Raw genomic sequence first — 16081 nt, forward strand, 5'->3', positions numbered from 1 at the left:
AGGAGGAGAAGGAGGAGAAGGAGGAGAAGGAGGAGAAGGAGGAGAAGGAGGAGAAGGAGGAGAAGGAGGAGAAGGAGGAGAAGGAGGAGAAGGAGATATGTGGGGGTGGGAGTGTAGCTCTGTGGTATAGTACCTGTCTAGCATTCACAAGGCTCTGGGTTTGATCCCTAGCACCACATATAGAAAAGGAAAAATAAATATGCAATAAGAGAATATTATGAAAAACTTTATGCTAGTGAGTTTGACAATTACATGAAATACACAGACTTCCTGGAAGACACAACAGAAACTTCACTCAAGAGGACATAGATAATCTCAACTCTCTAGCAGAAACTAAATTTTTAAATAACAGTTTTTTTACAACAAAAACTCCAGAACTAGATTGCTTTCCTGAAAAGTTCTATCAGTCTTCAATAAAGACATAATCCCAGTTCCACAGTCTCTGAGGAAGTTAGAGCAAAGGAAAATATTTAATCTATTTTGTGGGACAAACTTCACATTACTACCAAAACCGTAAAAGTCATTATAAGAAAAGAAAAATATATACAGATAAGTATTTCTCATTAATTCAAATGCAAGAAAAATTCTTATCAAAATTTTAGCAAATCCAGCATAGCAAAACTAATACAGTAATGCCTCGGTTCATGAACACTTCTGTTTGCAACAATTCGGCTCCCAAATGAAGGTGTTCAGCAAAATTTTCCTTCTTTTGCAAATTCCGCATTGGGAGACTAACATGATCACAGCCACCTTCTCTGCAGAAACACGAATACAGCTTCTTCACCCAAGTCATAAAACAAATTAAGTTGTAAGCAGAGACCCCAATGTACATAGAATATTTTTTACAAATAAAGTACAACATGACCAATTGAGGTTTATCCTGGAAATGCGAAGTTGGTTCAACATTTAAAAACCAACCCTATAAACAGAATAACCCAATTATCTCAACAGAAGAAAACATTTGACAAAATCTAACAGTCATCTGAAAGCATAAAATAGATAAGAGAACTCTCAGCAAACTCGGAATAGAAAGGAACCTCCTCAACATGACAAAAGACCAGTACGGAAATCTAGAGTGGACATTATACTTGTAGTGACACCTGTACGATGCCTTCTCTAAGACAAAAACAAGATAACAGTGTTTGCTGTGAGCATTTCAGCCCTGCGCTGGCACAGCCATAGAGGTAAAAGAAACAAAAGCCATCCAGATTGGAAAAGGAGAAATAGAAGGAGGCATGATTATGTGTGTAGGAATTCTGAAGAAATAGACTTAGTTATTGGACTAAGTCAATTTAGTAACTTCACAGAATAAAGATGAATATACCAAAAATGACCTTCCTACATACTACATGAATACTTGGATTTTGAAATTTACAAATAATGTAATTTGAAACATTATTTTGACATCAAAATTTCTCTTTGAAAGACTTTTAGGAAAATGAAAAGACAATCCAAAGACTGAGAAAAAGTGTTTGCAAGACAATCATCTGACAAAGGACATAGGGCTTATAGAGAGAGAATATATAAAGAACTCTTACCACATAATTGTAAGACAAACTACTCAATTACACGACAGTCTGAAGAATGGAGCAGACTATATGAAAAAATATCTACATACACTTAAAACCAGTATATGAAAAGATGATTGATATTATCAGCCATCAAAGAAATCCAATTGAAACCACAATAATTTATCACTACATTCATTGAAGTAGCTTAAAATTTAAAAGATGAATCATTATCAAGTATTGAGGGTATCAAGACCTCAAAACTCTCACCCATAATAAGAATGGAAATAAAGGTTCTCACTTTTGGAAAACATCATGGAAGTATCTTATGTAAAGCTTTTATATATACTTACCATAGGGAGCAGGAAGCCCACTCCTGAATATTTATCCAAGACAAATGAAACCTCATGTCCACAGAAAAATATACACTAATATTTATTGCAACATTATTCATAGTAGTTAAAAACTAGAGACAATCTAAAAGTCCATCAACAAATGAATGGGTAAGCAGTCTGTGATATATCCATATAGTAAAATACTATTTAAAAATAAAAGAAACAAAATAATACACATGATAGCATGAATAAATGGCAATACACTTATGCTAAATCATAGAAGTCAAACTCAAAGAATATATATGACATAATCCCATTATATGAAACTGTAGAAGGTAAAAAACGAGGGCAGAAAGTAGTTTAGTAGTTGCCTGTGTCCAAGGATCAAGGGAAGTGTCCCAGCAGAGATCCATGAGAAACTTTGTCACGGTGATTTTAGTGGTGTTTACACAACTGCATCCTTTTAACAGAATTCAGGCAGCTGTGGACTTTGAATATGTACATTTAAATATATGTAAATTATCCCTCGAGGTGAGCTACACAGACAGCGCAAACCAGCACAATGCCCTTTAAAATGTTCCTAATACTGCTATGACCTACTAGTGGTAGTAGCTTATTCAAACATGAGGATTTTTATTGGCCCTCCTCTTCTAACTTGCCTGCCACCACAGTGCCTAGTTCGTGCACCTAAGGGTTTGCACAGTTGGTGTCTATTCTGAGCATGGCAAAAGGCACCTTTTCAAGGAAGTAATACTGGAATCAACTAGGATCAGAAGCATGTCTGCGAAAGTACCACCAGCTAAAGGCTGTAAAATTAGCAAGTACTTGTTTGAGCGATCCTGTACTTTCTCACTTGCCCTGAGTCCTACTGAAATGTAATGATTGTCTCATTATTCTAGTACCTTTGCTGAAACCATAAAACATATAATATTTTCCATAGTTGAGCCCCAGATGAGCATCTGGTTTCTTTCTTTGTCTTATGCTTGTTTTGTTTCCTGAGTCTTTGACGAAGTGTGGAACTTTTGACTCAGAGGTCCTTCGCAAAGGCTGAATTCCTTTTTATTCTCTCCCTTTTTTGTGTGCCTTAAAAAATGCTTTACTTCTTTTACATATACAAGAGATGATAAAAATGTGGTGAATGTTTAAATAAAAAATGTATTTCGGCAAAAGACACTTCACCATTAATCCCTGTTGAGATACTCAAAATATTCCCCCCTGCAGTGCAGACACACTGATTCCATCATTCTTGGCAATGTGACTTTTAATAATTTTTTTAGTTTAAACGTTCACCAGTTTTCAATCACTCCATGCATATTACCTTTTACCATATTTTAAATTATTTGTCTGTTATTTATTATCAACAGCAATTCTTGCAAAGTATGCTTTTGGACTTATCTGAAAACTTCTGAGAGAGGCAAAGAAAATTCAAATTTGCTCTATTCTCTAAATGAGTAATTCTAATTTAAGGTCAATGTCATCATATGACAAATAGATAAATAATTGCTATTACTAGCAAAGTTTTAAAAGTGGAAATATGGATAGGAAATGAAAAGCAAAATTGTTAATACTTTGTAATGTACAACAAAATTAAGGAATGGTCCAGCATTCAGTAATTATGAGACATATTACCATGGTGGAGAGGTGTCAAGAGAAATAAATGTTGATTTCAAACTTTAAGAAGCTTGCAATCTCCACCATGAGGCAAGGCATAACCACATAAAACATTTAGTGCAATGTTTTATTTTACGTTATGTGGTTGGAATTTACATTATATGAATCTATTTGGAGAAAAATGTGTCACTTGTTCATTCCCGGAATTTTTTTGAATAAATTCTTTTTCACTTAGACCAATATATTAAAATGCGTACAGAACAAGTTATGTGGAGGAAGTTTTTCTTTAAAAAGAAAAAAGAATTATATTGCGATATAAAAAACACTTTAACAAAGGTAACATAATGTGAATAATAGTGAAAATTCAATTCATTTCAAATTTGTTTGAATTATAATAAATGATACATTTGAGAACTTTTGAAAAGTGTTTGAAAATCTTGTACATGTAAATGCACTACTAGATTTTCTAATTTTCTTATATTTAGGTCTCTAAAATGTCTCACTCAAAGTCTGTTTCCCTTCCCCAAGGAACATGCAAATAAAACTGCCTGTGACCTAACTGTAGCTTTCACAAATTACTAGCAGTGATTTAAAGAGCCTGTGCAAACGAAAGCTCTTTTAAAAGGGGTATAAGCAGAATTTATAAAGGTCTATTATTGCAAAAGACTGGAGGCTTTGAAGTTCAACGTTGGGAAAAAATAGGAAGAAAGTTAAGAAAAGATAAAAGCTGAGTCACAGGAAGAGAGAAGTAAACTTCACCACACCGGTTTATAATTTTGTATTTATGAGAACATCTCTAGTCTCTTAATAGCCTTGAAAGTAGGTACCACGTTTCCCTCATTTTCCATCCCGGCTCTGAATATGGCATCTAGCACTTGATGGGAAATAATACAGTTAGCGCATTTCTGTGTCTCTGTCTCTCTGTGGCTCTTTCTCTCACACACACTTGTGCACACACACTCACTCACACACATCAGACAGCAAAATCAAAAGAGAGCAAGGACACATGTGGCCGAGCGAGCGTAGGCAAATCAAACATATTTTGACTTATCTTTTGTTATGACTTTAGCATCTGAAAAGTATTTCAAATAGCCTGACCAAAGCAGCTTTATTTTTAAGATGTAAAGTAAAACATTCAGAAACTAGCAATTTCCTGCTTCATAGGAACAGAACTCATAGTTGGCTCCAGTGTGAGAAGGAGTCACGTCAACATTTTTGCTAAAATCGTGGACCTGAATGTTTGCCTGTGCTCCTAAGTGACAAGCTCCAGCCAGTCAAATGCATGTGACAGGGAGTTGTGCCCCTCCAGCATGACCCATACCTGCCCCCTACTCTGAGAAGGGCTCCTCCTGGTTCTGTCAATCAAGTAGGACTGCCAGGACTACACAGTTTGGAAGTCATGTTTCAAAGATGGCAGAATTTCTGTCAACCTCTTGTCCATTACTTATTGATCCTTGAGGTCAGTTTCTGGTCCCAGTGACCAGAAACACCACCTTAGTTATGTAAGTGAGAATTTGACTTCTATTGTTGTCTTAATTACTTTTGTTGCTGGGACAAAACACCCGACACTCAACATTAAGGAAGAAAAGGTTTATTTAATTCAGTTTGTGGAGGTTTCAGTCCGTAATCAGCTGGCTCCAAGGCAGGGTGGCAGGGCACAGGGGCAGCAATTCAAAGCAGCAGAAGACAGCAAAATCAGCAAGAGCAAAAGCAGGGGCAGGAAGCCTCCTTTCCTTCCCTTGTATTGTATGTCAGCTATCACCCCACACCATCTCCTTGCCTTCCTCTTCCACAAACTCAGGATGTTTACAAAGTAAGAACCCTGGATGCTTGCTGAGTTGTTCAATTTAACTTCTGAACTGCTCAAGTTGATACAATGTATCCATCATTACAATTATGTTTCAACCATATGCATGTTGGGGTCTATTTGAAACAGTACCTAGAATTTGTATAATGTGCCATTCTTCAAATACATCTTGAATATGTGCCTGGAATCATTCATTTAGCTTTTCATTCAATAGCACCTTTTCTAAGTACTTATTCACTGTCCCACTGATTCTCTTGGTAGATAGGATGCAAACAAATCACTAAGAAGAATATCCGGATCCATACACATAGCACAACAACATTTACAGGTCAGAGAAATGTGTTTGTGTGCTCCATCTCATTACCTGGTATCCCAGGAGATAATATCAATAGGATGAAACATTAAATGACTACAAGCAATAGAAAAAAAGTATTATGACTTAGAAGACAAAATCAAGTTCCCCTGATCTCTCATTAGACATGACAGATTGGAAATCATGCACGTCATTAGGGATGGTATGGTCAGGGGACTCCAGAATGAGTCTTGCTGAAGTGAGCTTGTTGCTTGACTTCTCCCTAAAAGTTTTTTTTTTTTTTTTAGTTATATAATGCTCTGTTTTGCCTACCTATTTTTTATTTTAAAGATTAAAAAAACTAACAAAACAACAATGAAGACAAAATCAAAACAAAAACAACAAAAGGAATACAAGACCTCAAAACAAAATGATAGAAATTTGCAATGGTTGCTACATTACATACTGTTATCCTCAACGAAATTGCTCAGTCCACCAGACATAAGAATGTAAGATAAATCAAACAATCAAAGACAGTAGCAAGTAATGAAAAAAAAAAAGCATTGGAAATGATGCAAAGCTTCACTGTACAAGATGGTAGGAGCTCAACAATGGTTCTTATACTGCATATTGTTGTTTTCAGATCAGTTGATCTGATGACCAGATTCAAGCATGCAAAATTGGTCAAGAAAAAAGAAAATTTTAAGCATTGACTGTTCCTTTCAATAAACCACAGACATTAGCAATGCACCTATCTCAGCTATCCCTATATATACACATATAAATTGTGTTTTTCATTTTAGAGAGAAAAGAAAAAAACCCAAAATAACAAAAACAAATACATAAATAAAACAACATAGAGAACAATAAAAATGATACAGAATTTCAAAACGTGATAGGATATTAACAGTGGTTGTTATATTACATAATGTCATCTTCAAAGTGGTTGCACATATAACCAGATCTCCATAAAAGTTTTTTGAGGACAGTTCCTAGCTTTGAAAAGTCTTTTAAATGTCTGCTACCACTGCTGCCATTTGTCTTTGGCAATATTAGCCCTTGCCTTATCTTTCCTGCCTCTGCCTCAATACTCAGTTTTATTTTGGAAGCAGAATGACAGACACCCATCACCACCAATGGAAAGCAGGGAGCAGTCTTGTCCAAGAATTAATAAAGACCACATTTAATCAAGGAAGAATAGGAAAATGAAGTAGAAGGAAAGATGATCTAGTTTCCTATTGCAAACTTCAGAAGTGCATGCAGAATTGCTAGGCTAGATGGAACTGGTTTTAGAGAAGAATAAAGAGAAAGTACAACTGGAAATATCTAACTTATAACACAACGGGCCTGGAGAGGCTTCCAAGTGCCTTCAGTAGAAAGCTGCCTTCGTTCTTAGAGATGCAAATGTGGTCTTCTGTTCGGGACATCTGTAGTCCACATGTCCTTTGCTAATCGTGCATAGCCTCAAAAAGACTCTAATCTTTCTCTTGCTTTTGTCATGGCTTCTTGGCCACCCCTTGCGTGTTCCTGAGGCTCACCCTAAGAATCCTGTGGCCCCATTTCTTTCTTTTAATAAATTTTTTTTTCTCAAGCTCAGAGATTAACAGTCCCTTTCCTGAGCACAGACAGAACAGGAGGTGGGGGCTGTGCCGCTGCCACAGGGGCTGCACTTTGGGTCTGAGATAACAGAATGAAAGCAGCTGTAGGCTTCTCAGAGTACTCCTGGCACAGAATGCAAACAAGGCACCCTGGGAGGTAGAGGTGTCATTAGGTAAAGTGCTGCATAGTCACCGGCTAAAAATCATGCTCATTCCCCACACTGTCCTGAACCACAGAGTTTTGTAAGCAGTGGTTGCGTTCTCAAGCAGAAGAAAAAGGGGGACAAGCAAAAAAAACCAGTAGCAACACCAAGGTTCCAAAAATCGACCATTTAGACAAGACAGAAAAATCACAATGTTGCATTTTATTTTACCTATCTAGATGTCACTACACAAGAAGGCACAGTCAACTACTTCAATAGCATAGCCCTGTGACTTACACCTATGGTGACCTAAATATTACTGAATATTATAAATATTCATACATTGAATTTTAACAATATTAAGAGAAGATGTGATTGAGTGGGAAGTATGCTAAACTTAGAAATTCTGAATATTCTTTGATCGACCATTGATGAAGAATATTATTTACATTATTAAACTCAAGTTTATGAAATAATCACGTTCACTGGTAATTACAGATTCATTATATGTGCATTTTGCCATTTCCTTCCCCAAAATTCTGTAAGTAATCCAGCTAAGAAGGTCTAACAGAAGATAAAATGCAAATTACTTAATCACCTGTATATCAAACTTCACTTTCTTAACTGAACATCAGGTCCCCAAATCTAAGAAGGGAAAGACCAAGAGGTGATATGTAATTCACAGACCATACTAGAGTTCTATAAGTAATTATATTGGGAAGCAAAAGTTAGATAAAATAATACAGATAAATATTATTTCAATATCATTCATGTAAAAGGTCAAAAAGTGAGGAGGAGAAAAAATAAATTTCCAAGTTAAAAAAAAAGGCAGAACAAGGAAAGAGAAAAGAAGAACTAGAAACAGAGGCAAGGGAGAAAAGTAAAACAAACATTTGAGATTAAAGTTTAATTAAACTACAATGCCATTTAAGTATCCCACAATGGTGGCTAAAGCGCAGTCCCTGGGCCAGCATCACCCAGGAGTTGTTTAGAAATGTTCACCTTCTAGCCCAACACTAGACCTGAGAAATCAGAAACTACAGTTATAGAGCCAGAACTCTGAATTTTCATACAACCCCCAGAGAATTCTCATCTGCCCAGAAATTTAAGAATTTCTACATTAGCAAAAAGAAGTTATAATTACTGATTAAACACTTACTAATAAAAAAAAAATAGCTCTGCTTAGTTAAGTAAAATGGCACATTGCTGATGTCAAAGGCACACAGGAAGCTGAGACAGGAGGATCACAAATTTATGCCTGCACGATTTAGTGACTTCAGGAGAACTTGTATCAAAATTTTTTAAAAGTATTTAAGGGGTGAGGCATATCACTCAGTACAAAGGCCTATATGTTTATTCTAAATCATAGTATTAGTACCACATTGCCTATTGATTAATAAAAAATGGATCTTTTACCATAAAAAGGTTATATTTAATTACTAAGCTCTGTGTAATTAAATAAGCCAGTTCCCAGAATAGGGTAAGGAAACATTCAAGTACATACAGAGGATACAAAAAAGTGACTGTTATTTTATTTTTAATTATGTTCTTTAGATTTGTGTCTATAAATAACAAAATCTTTTGAAATTATTAGAATAAGAACATGGAAACAGAAGAGTTGAAAAGACACAAACCTCGCCTGAGATTAGATGCTAGGACCACAAGGGCACCTTTGCTGAGATAAACATGTCACTTGCCTCTTCTCCAGTGAAAATTTTTGGCCTAACACTCGCTTATGTCAAATGTATTTTTATATCTTTCAGATGAGTTTGAGGTAGAAAAACACACTTTAATCAAATATACATGTAGTATATTTCTTGTAACAATGAAGTGCCACTAGCAAGAAACAAAACTGGCTTCAAATTATTTGATGCTTTCTTTTTACCAACACTGAATGGAGAACTTAATAATTTTTAGCTTTAATTCTCACAACTACCCTTTAGAGTTGAGCATTATTCCCATTCACTGTGGGAGACCCTGACTGACCTCCATTGTATATTAGTAGCCGTCTTAAGCATTAAGTTTCTGTTGTCTGAGATAAGTTTCTGTTATCCTGCCTACTTCCCCGAAGTGATGCGCCTTTCCCTTTAAGTCAGGACTGCCCACAGTTACCTAGCTACTCCCGCCTTTGTCTGGTTACTTGGTTACTCCCGCTGTAAGAACTTCCGCGTTTCCCCGCGCCCTATATATACGCGGTACTTCCTGCCAATAAACGAGACTTGATCAGAATCCTGTCTTGTCTCCATTCTTCGTGTCTCTTGTCCCTTTATAATCCCCATTCCTCCTCTAGGGTCCTCGTTGACTGTACCCGCGGGCCGGGACAATTCACTAGTTCATATTCCAGGATTTGGAGGCACTAAGTGGTTGTGTTAGACTCTGTGTGTAGTAGTTCGTCGAGCTTGGATTTTACCCTAGGACTTCAAGAGCCTAACCAACAACCTCAGTCCTTTTCTCACAAGCAGTGTTTAGAGTTCTACAGAGCCTTTATGGCCAATAGAATTGGTCAGTAGTACATCACAGTAATAACAGTAATACACCACAAATTCCTGGTAAATCAGCAAAATTCAAAATTTCTTACTAACAAAGAACCAAAAACTAAGGATAGAGTCTGAGCATTTAAGGGCTCAGCTTAGGTGATCAACTGTAAGGGGAATAAATGCGGGGCAGTTCCCAGCAAACTAGGATGTTCACTTACCCTGCACATAGTGGAATAAGAGACAGCAGAAGATAATGAGCCAGAGCAATCAGAGAGCTAAAACCTGGAGTGTGATGTCACAAAGAGGAAATACGGGTCATCTAAAGGAGTGAAAATCCGGAATTTCAGAGGTTTCCAAGTCAAGAGTATGAGTTAGGAACGCACCTCCCAGGAGGGCAAGCCTGGCCCTGGAAGCATTTTCAACACAGCAGAAAACACCAGAGCCCAAAACATTGGACAGAAAGTGGTGGGTGAGCAGTAAGACCAAGAATTTGCAAAGTTTAGCAAAGAAACACATCCAATATCTAAGAGAAAGGCAAGATTAGGGACAGATTACAGTTCATGTGTTTAAGGAATGGGAAAACATAAGCATTTTTAAAGTAGGAGGAGAAAAAGTAAATAGTTTATGAAGCTGGACATGATTCACGGCTACAGCAAGGTAACAGAAGAAGTAAACATAGAAGCCATCACTTAACCCTTATAGAAATATGCATTATGTGCCAAGTAGATCTAGGGTTAAAAACATTATCAAGCATAGGTTACCCCTTGTGAGCTCATAGCTCTGACAAATGAATTTACTTATATCATCATATGAAGTCCCTGCTGAAGGGACAACAAATTAACCTAAATAAAATTTGACTGGTAGTAACCCCTAACAATAAGTATATGCTTTCTTGAGAACTAAAAATAGATAGCTCAAAGAAATTTAATGTACTAGAAAAATGAAATGTTTCAAGTGGTTTTCTTCATATTAGTTGGCAAAATTCTCCTTGATTTTAACTATATTTATAGAAATAGTCATGGTCAGTTTTTATGAAAAAAATATGTGACTTTCCTTTTATATCCACTGCCCAGGGTAGAGAAGACTTAATGCTATTTATAAATAGCTATCATAACTTCCTTTTAATACATATGTCTCTAAAACTAAATGCCTACAAGAAAGAGGACCTCAGAAAAACTATCTATGGCCTTCTACCTTTCACACAATCTAAGAAAAAAGAAAAAATAGCTACATTTTTTTTAAAAGTCTTTAGTTTTATATAAAATTCTTTGTCCAAGTACTAAGACCTGATGATGCTAAGTTCAACTTATAATTTATAGCTTAAGCTTAAAATAATACTTTTTATTGCACTCAGCAGTGGCTAGAGAATCAGGACAATGTCTTAGGTTATAAATGATCCACAAATGCTCATCAAAACAGAACTCAAACAGATTGCCAGATGTAAGAATGTAAGACTGATCAAACAAAGACAATAATAAGGAATTAAAAAAAAACCATTGGAAACAATACATGGTTTCACCACACAAGACGGTAGGAATTCACCAACGGTTCTTATACTGCATGTCGTTGTCTTCAGATCAGTCATTCTGATTACCAGGTTCAAGCATGCAAAATTGTCAAGAAAGAAGAAAATTTTAAGCATTAACTGTTTCTTTCAATATACCATAGACATCAGCAATACACCTATCCCAGCTATCCTTGGACATATGTAATGTAGCAACCATTGTTAATTCCTACCATTTTATTTTGAGGCCATTTATCATTTTCATTGTTTTTGTTTTTGTCCTTGTGGTTGTTGTTTTGTTATTTTTTTTCTTTTTAAAATGAAAAAAAGACTGAACTCAAACAGAAGATGCCATAAAGTAGCCAAAAAGCTAAGCACAATTTCTAGAATAAAAGTAAGAGTTAAATAAAGGTTAGTTCCTTTGAAGCTCTGAACTTTTTTAAAGTGGAATCAAAGATTTATTTCTTCCCAATTTATTGTTCCCAATTTCATAAGAAAGTTAACCCATGGCAATAAAAAAGGGCATATCAACTTTTAATCAATTGATGATTATTTCATCAGTAAATTCAAAGAATAAAATTTGCTTTTTATTTTACCCACTTGACCAATTCTTTGGCTGAGGAAACCAATTTGACTCATCCAGTACTCAAAAGAGAAATATTCAAGGTATTATCATGTGAGATGATAACTAGCATGACCTTGTTTCCTATGAAACCCCAGTAGTCTGATTTGATCTGATATACACAATCCGGTTATAATTGCAGTTAAAATAGCATTATTTGTAATTAAAAATAAGATCAGAGAAACACTAAAAGTTTTACTTTTGATGAAGTATTACAGTTAGCAGTGCAACTCTACAAATTCTAAAAATTGTTTTAACCAAGTCTATAGGTAAAAACAGAATTACTCACAATTAAACACTGTACATAATGAACATGTACAGGGCTGGGGATTTATCTCAGTGGCAAAGCACCTGCCTGGCAAGTGCAAGGTCATGAGTTCCGTTCCTGGTACCGGAGAAAAACCAAAAAAAAATAATAATAATAATGAACGTGTACAAATGTATAACATATTTTAAATGCTTCACTTTCTAATGGCTGAAATTGTTGCAGTCAGGGCTGAGTGATTAACACAACAGATTAGTCTAGTGGCCCTATTAGATTCTAGCACATTACTTTTCCTCTATGATCACCCACATTCATTCAATCAGCAAGACAAATTGCAACCAGGTGTGGTGGTACACACCTGTAATTCCAGCACTCTGATAGACTGAGCCAGGAGGGTTCCAAGTTCCAAGCCAGGCTACGCAATTAAGCAAGACCCTGCTTCAAAGGAAACATTGAAAAAGGCTGGGGTTGTAGTTCAGTGCAAAGTCCCCAGGGTTCAGTCCCCAGTACTGCAAAACAAGCAAACAAAATAAAACAAATAAAAATGCATCCTTGCCTCCCTGGTGCTGTGCTTCACCGCTTGGGCTCAGTGGGACAGATGGGTGTGCGTTGCCATTGGGCCCCTTCATGGACTGCAGCACAATGGCAGTCATCAAAACATATACCAGCTAAAACAAGAAAAATGTAACCGCATCAGAAAAACCATCTGTGTACATAATTAAGTGACATCCTTGGCTAGTACAAAGTATAGTTTGGAATTTTGCTAAACAAACGTTTGAAAAACTTATAATCAGAAGTATGTGTTACATCACACCCTGTCCACCAAAAAGTGTCACAGAGTATCAAAGCTGTAAATTTTCATTGGTATTTTTATTAGGATACTAAGTTATTTCAATGTTAGGCAACTCCCATGTGTTCACAAATCTTAGGTAATACTTACTGGATAATCCTTCTTTATTAATGGAGTAGCTCCCCGAATGGTACTAATTCTCAAATTAGTATTAAATATTGACATGTCAAACTTCATGTAAAACAGGTGCTCATTTTCTTACCTTTTCTCACAAAATAAAATGTAGAAAATCTTAGTAATTAGATGATAGATCACAGTTACTAATAGTTATAAGAGCCAGGCGTGGTGGCACACACCTGCAGTCCCAGCACTGAGGAAGCTGAGGCAGTGGAATCGTTCAGTGTTTGAGGCTGGCCTGGGCTACAAAGTGAGCTCAAGGCCAGCCTGAACTGCATAGCAAGACCCGGTCTCAAAAAAAGACAAAGAAAAATAGTTATAAGAGTAAAATGACTCAAAAATATTTATATTTACCTTTCTTCTATAAAAAAATGATTTGAAATTGGAGCTTATTTCATAAAAGAAAAGAGCTTCTAACATATCTGATGTTTGCTTTGGCCTCTTTCTCACTCGCCCCATTCCTTTCACCTTGCATTGAATTATTTCTTGTTGGAGAAATCAATTACTCTCCTTTCTCTTCTTTGTCTACCTCATCACTGTGTTTTGCCATCTTAATGTCCCTCAGGACTGTCCAAAAGAAGGCATGAGATTCAAGAAATTTAGTTTGTCACCTGGCTTTACCATTTGATTTGTTACCTAGTCATTTTCCCCTCCCTCAAACTCGTATGAAAAACAGAGAATGCCAGGTGTGGTGGTACACACCTGTAATCCCAGTACTCAGGAGGCTGAGGCAGGAGGATCATTAAGAGTTTGAGGCCAGCTTGGGCTACAAGTGAGCTCAAGGCCAGCCTGAACTGCTTAGGGAAACCCTGTCTCAAAAAGACAAAAAGGAAAAAAAAAAAAAAAAAAACAGAGAAAGTGCTAAAAAGCCATGTTACTCTATTGTTAGAATGGAGTCTGTTGGTTGCATAATACAAGATATAAACATTTTTGCACACAGAATTTTAGACCACTTTCAAACTTCTTTTTTCTTACTCCTTTTGTATTTTTTATTGGGAGACACTAACAGCACTCCTGTAGAGAAATTTCAGGGGACTGTACTGACCCAGCCTGTGCAGAATTGGTGTAAAGCTCTCAGTACTTCTCACAGCCTAGGAAGGGGAGCTTGGATTCTAATCATTTCACTACTGGTCTTTCTTTGCATTGAACCAAGGCTATGAGATTCTAAGCTTGGCCCTGGCAAAGCAGATGCTGATAGGCTTAGAATATGGTTTGGTGTTTAGGCTCTGAAGCCCATCATTTACAACACACTTCCACAGGTTCTTGGGAGTACATTCCGTTCTTTTTCAGTCTGGCTTACTCAGGACAGTTGACCTCACACTGGTTTCTAGTGTCACAAATCTTAGTGCTCTGGTTATCTCTTAAATTTTCATAAGCAAGCATTCCCCTGAGTTCCAGCCATACCGCACTTGGAGTCTTCACCCTTTCTTTTCCCCAGCCCCCCTCCAGCAGAATTCATCACTGCCAGGAGTTGAGAAATTTTCCTTCTTTCCTTTTCAAACTTCAATTGCAAATCTTTGGTTGTACCTTGTCTGACTCCTTGATTGTACCAGACTTCTAAGAAAAGGTACCCAGAATGTCTTCAAGGACTCACATCTGCACAATTTTATTTTTCCTTCCTCTCCTTCCCACCCCTCTTCGAGGACTGGAGAGTCTCTGTAGAAATCTGTAGACCCACCCTTCTCTCTCCCATTCCATCTTTCTGTAAAATTCTCTAGGAATTTAAATGTTTAGGAACCGTATCAATCTGACTCCCTTGTCACTAACTTTTAGCTGGTTGGCCAGTGGAGGGTATGACAGCCAGAAAAAGACACCAGTCAGAATTCCAACTGCAGGGTGTGTAAGTGATCAACAGGCTCAGCTGGTAAATTCTGAAATCCATCCCAAAGTCTTACTTCCCAGAGTCTGCTCCCAGGAAATTGCTCACTGTATCTGTGAAACTAAGGGAAATCAATTCCTAAAAGACCTTACACTTCTCTGGTAGACAGATTTGGCTTGAGAAATTTCTGACAACATTTCAAAGCTTTATTAGAGTTCTAGCATCACCATTGGACCTGTCCTACCAAATCTTGCCCTCCACACTTTAGATGTTGGTCTGAAGTATGGACTACGGATGAGGTGAATGAATTCTAATGTTACAATAGAATGGAACAAATAAACTGTTAAGGATAATCACTTAGGAGTGGAGATTTAATGTGTTATCACAAGCAAATGCCAGTAGCGGTAACAATCTGTGATTTAGCTGGAAGCTTGGACTCACCAATGGCTTTTAATCAGTTATGTTGAAATGCTGAAGCTTAAATCCCTGACATTCTGTAAAGGAGGAGTCCCAAATTCACAAAGGTGAGAATTTGTGCTGCATCTCAGTTACACAGCCTGCTCAAACACTCCGTAATCAGAAGCCCTGGGGTCTCAGGGGTGCACATGCACAAAGTCGCCAAGAGATGCGTTGGTGGAAGAGGTCACACTGTTTCTCAGGGCTTTGTGAAGTCTGTGTTCTGCAGACCATTAATGATGGGAGGTGCTATAAATCATGAGCTCAGCTTTGAACGACAACCATGACATCTTGGCACTGTAGATGTGCCTGTCAGAGCGAGATCAGCTGTGGGAGCACAGCTGAAATCAGAACATTTTCACCTACAAAAATCTGTGGCAGTGACTGACTATTCATGGGGTACCTTTGATTAAAATCTTTATAGGTGCCGCTTAATATTCATAAATGGAAAAATTCAAGGTCCAGGAGGCAGTAACCTGACTTCATCACTTGAATTGGAGTTCTTCAGGATGAAACCAGTTAAGAAACCCTCCTGAATGAAGAGAAACGTCCATTCTGTTAGGAAGGGATATTCCAAACTGGACATAAGAAAAATCATCCTAGCCAATGGATTTCAAGCAGAGCTTAGGAAATGTTGTAAAATGTTATAAAAATGTTATAAAATGTCATAAAAATGT

General features: G+C 36.9%; 1 long non-coding RNA gene across 1 annotated transcript in view; it reads right to left on the reverse strand.

Moving 5' to 3' along the window:
• The window catches only part of LOC102005384, a 28184-nt gene extending 18117 nt beyond the window's left edge, over positions 1-10067 (reverse strand). Inside the window, exons 1-2 of the long non-coding RNA XR_264007.1 lie at positions 9990-10067; positions 7893-7939 (exon numbers count right to left, since the gene is read on the reverse strand). This is a non-coding gene — a long non-coding RNA (uncharacterized LOC102005384). The remainder of the gene's footprint in view (positions 1-7892; positions 7940-9989) is intronic.
• Positions 10068-16081: the final 6014 nt, after the last annotated feature.

Source organism: Chinchilla lanigera, unplaced genomic scaffold, assembly GCF_000276665.1.
Source record: "Chinchilla lanigera isolate Chin_1 unplaced genomic scaffold, ChiLan1.0 scaffold00087, whole genome shotgun sequence".
Taxonomy (NCBI): Eukaryota; Metazoa; Chordata; class Mammalia; order Rodentia; family Chinchillidae; genus Chinchilla; species Chinchilla lanigera.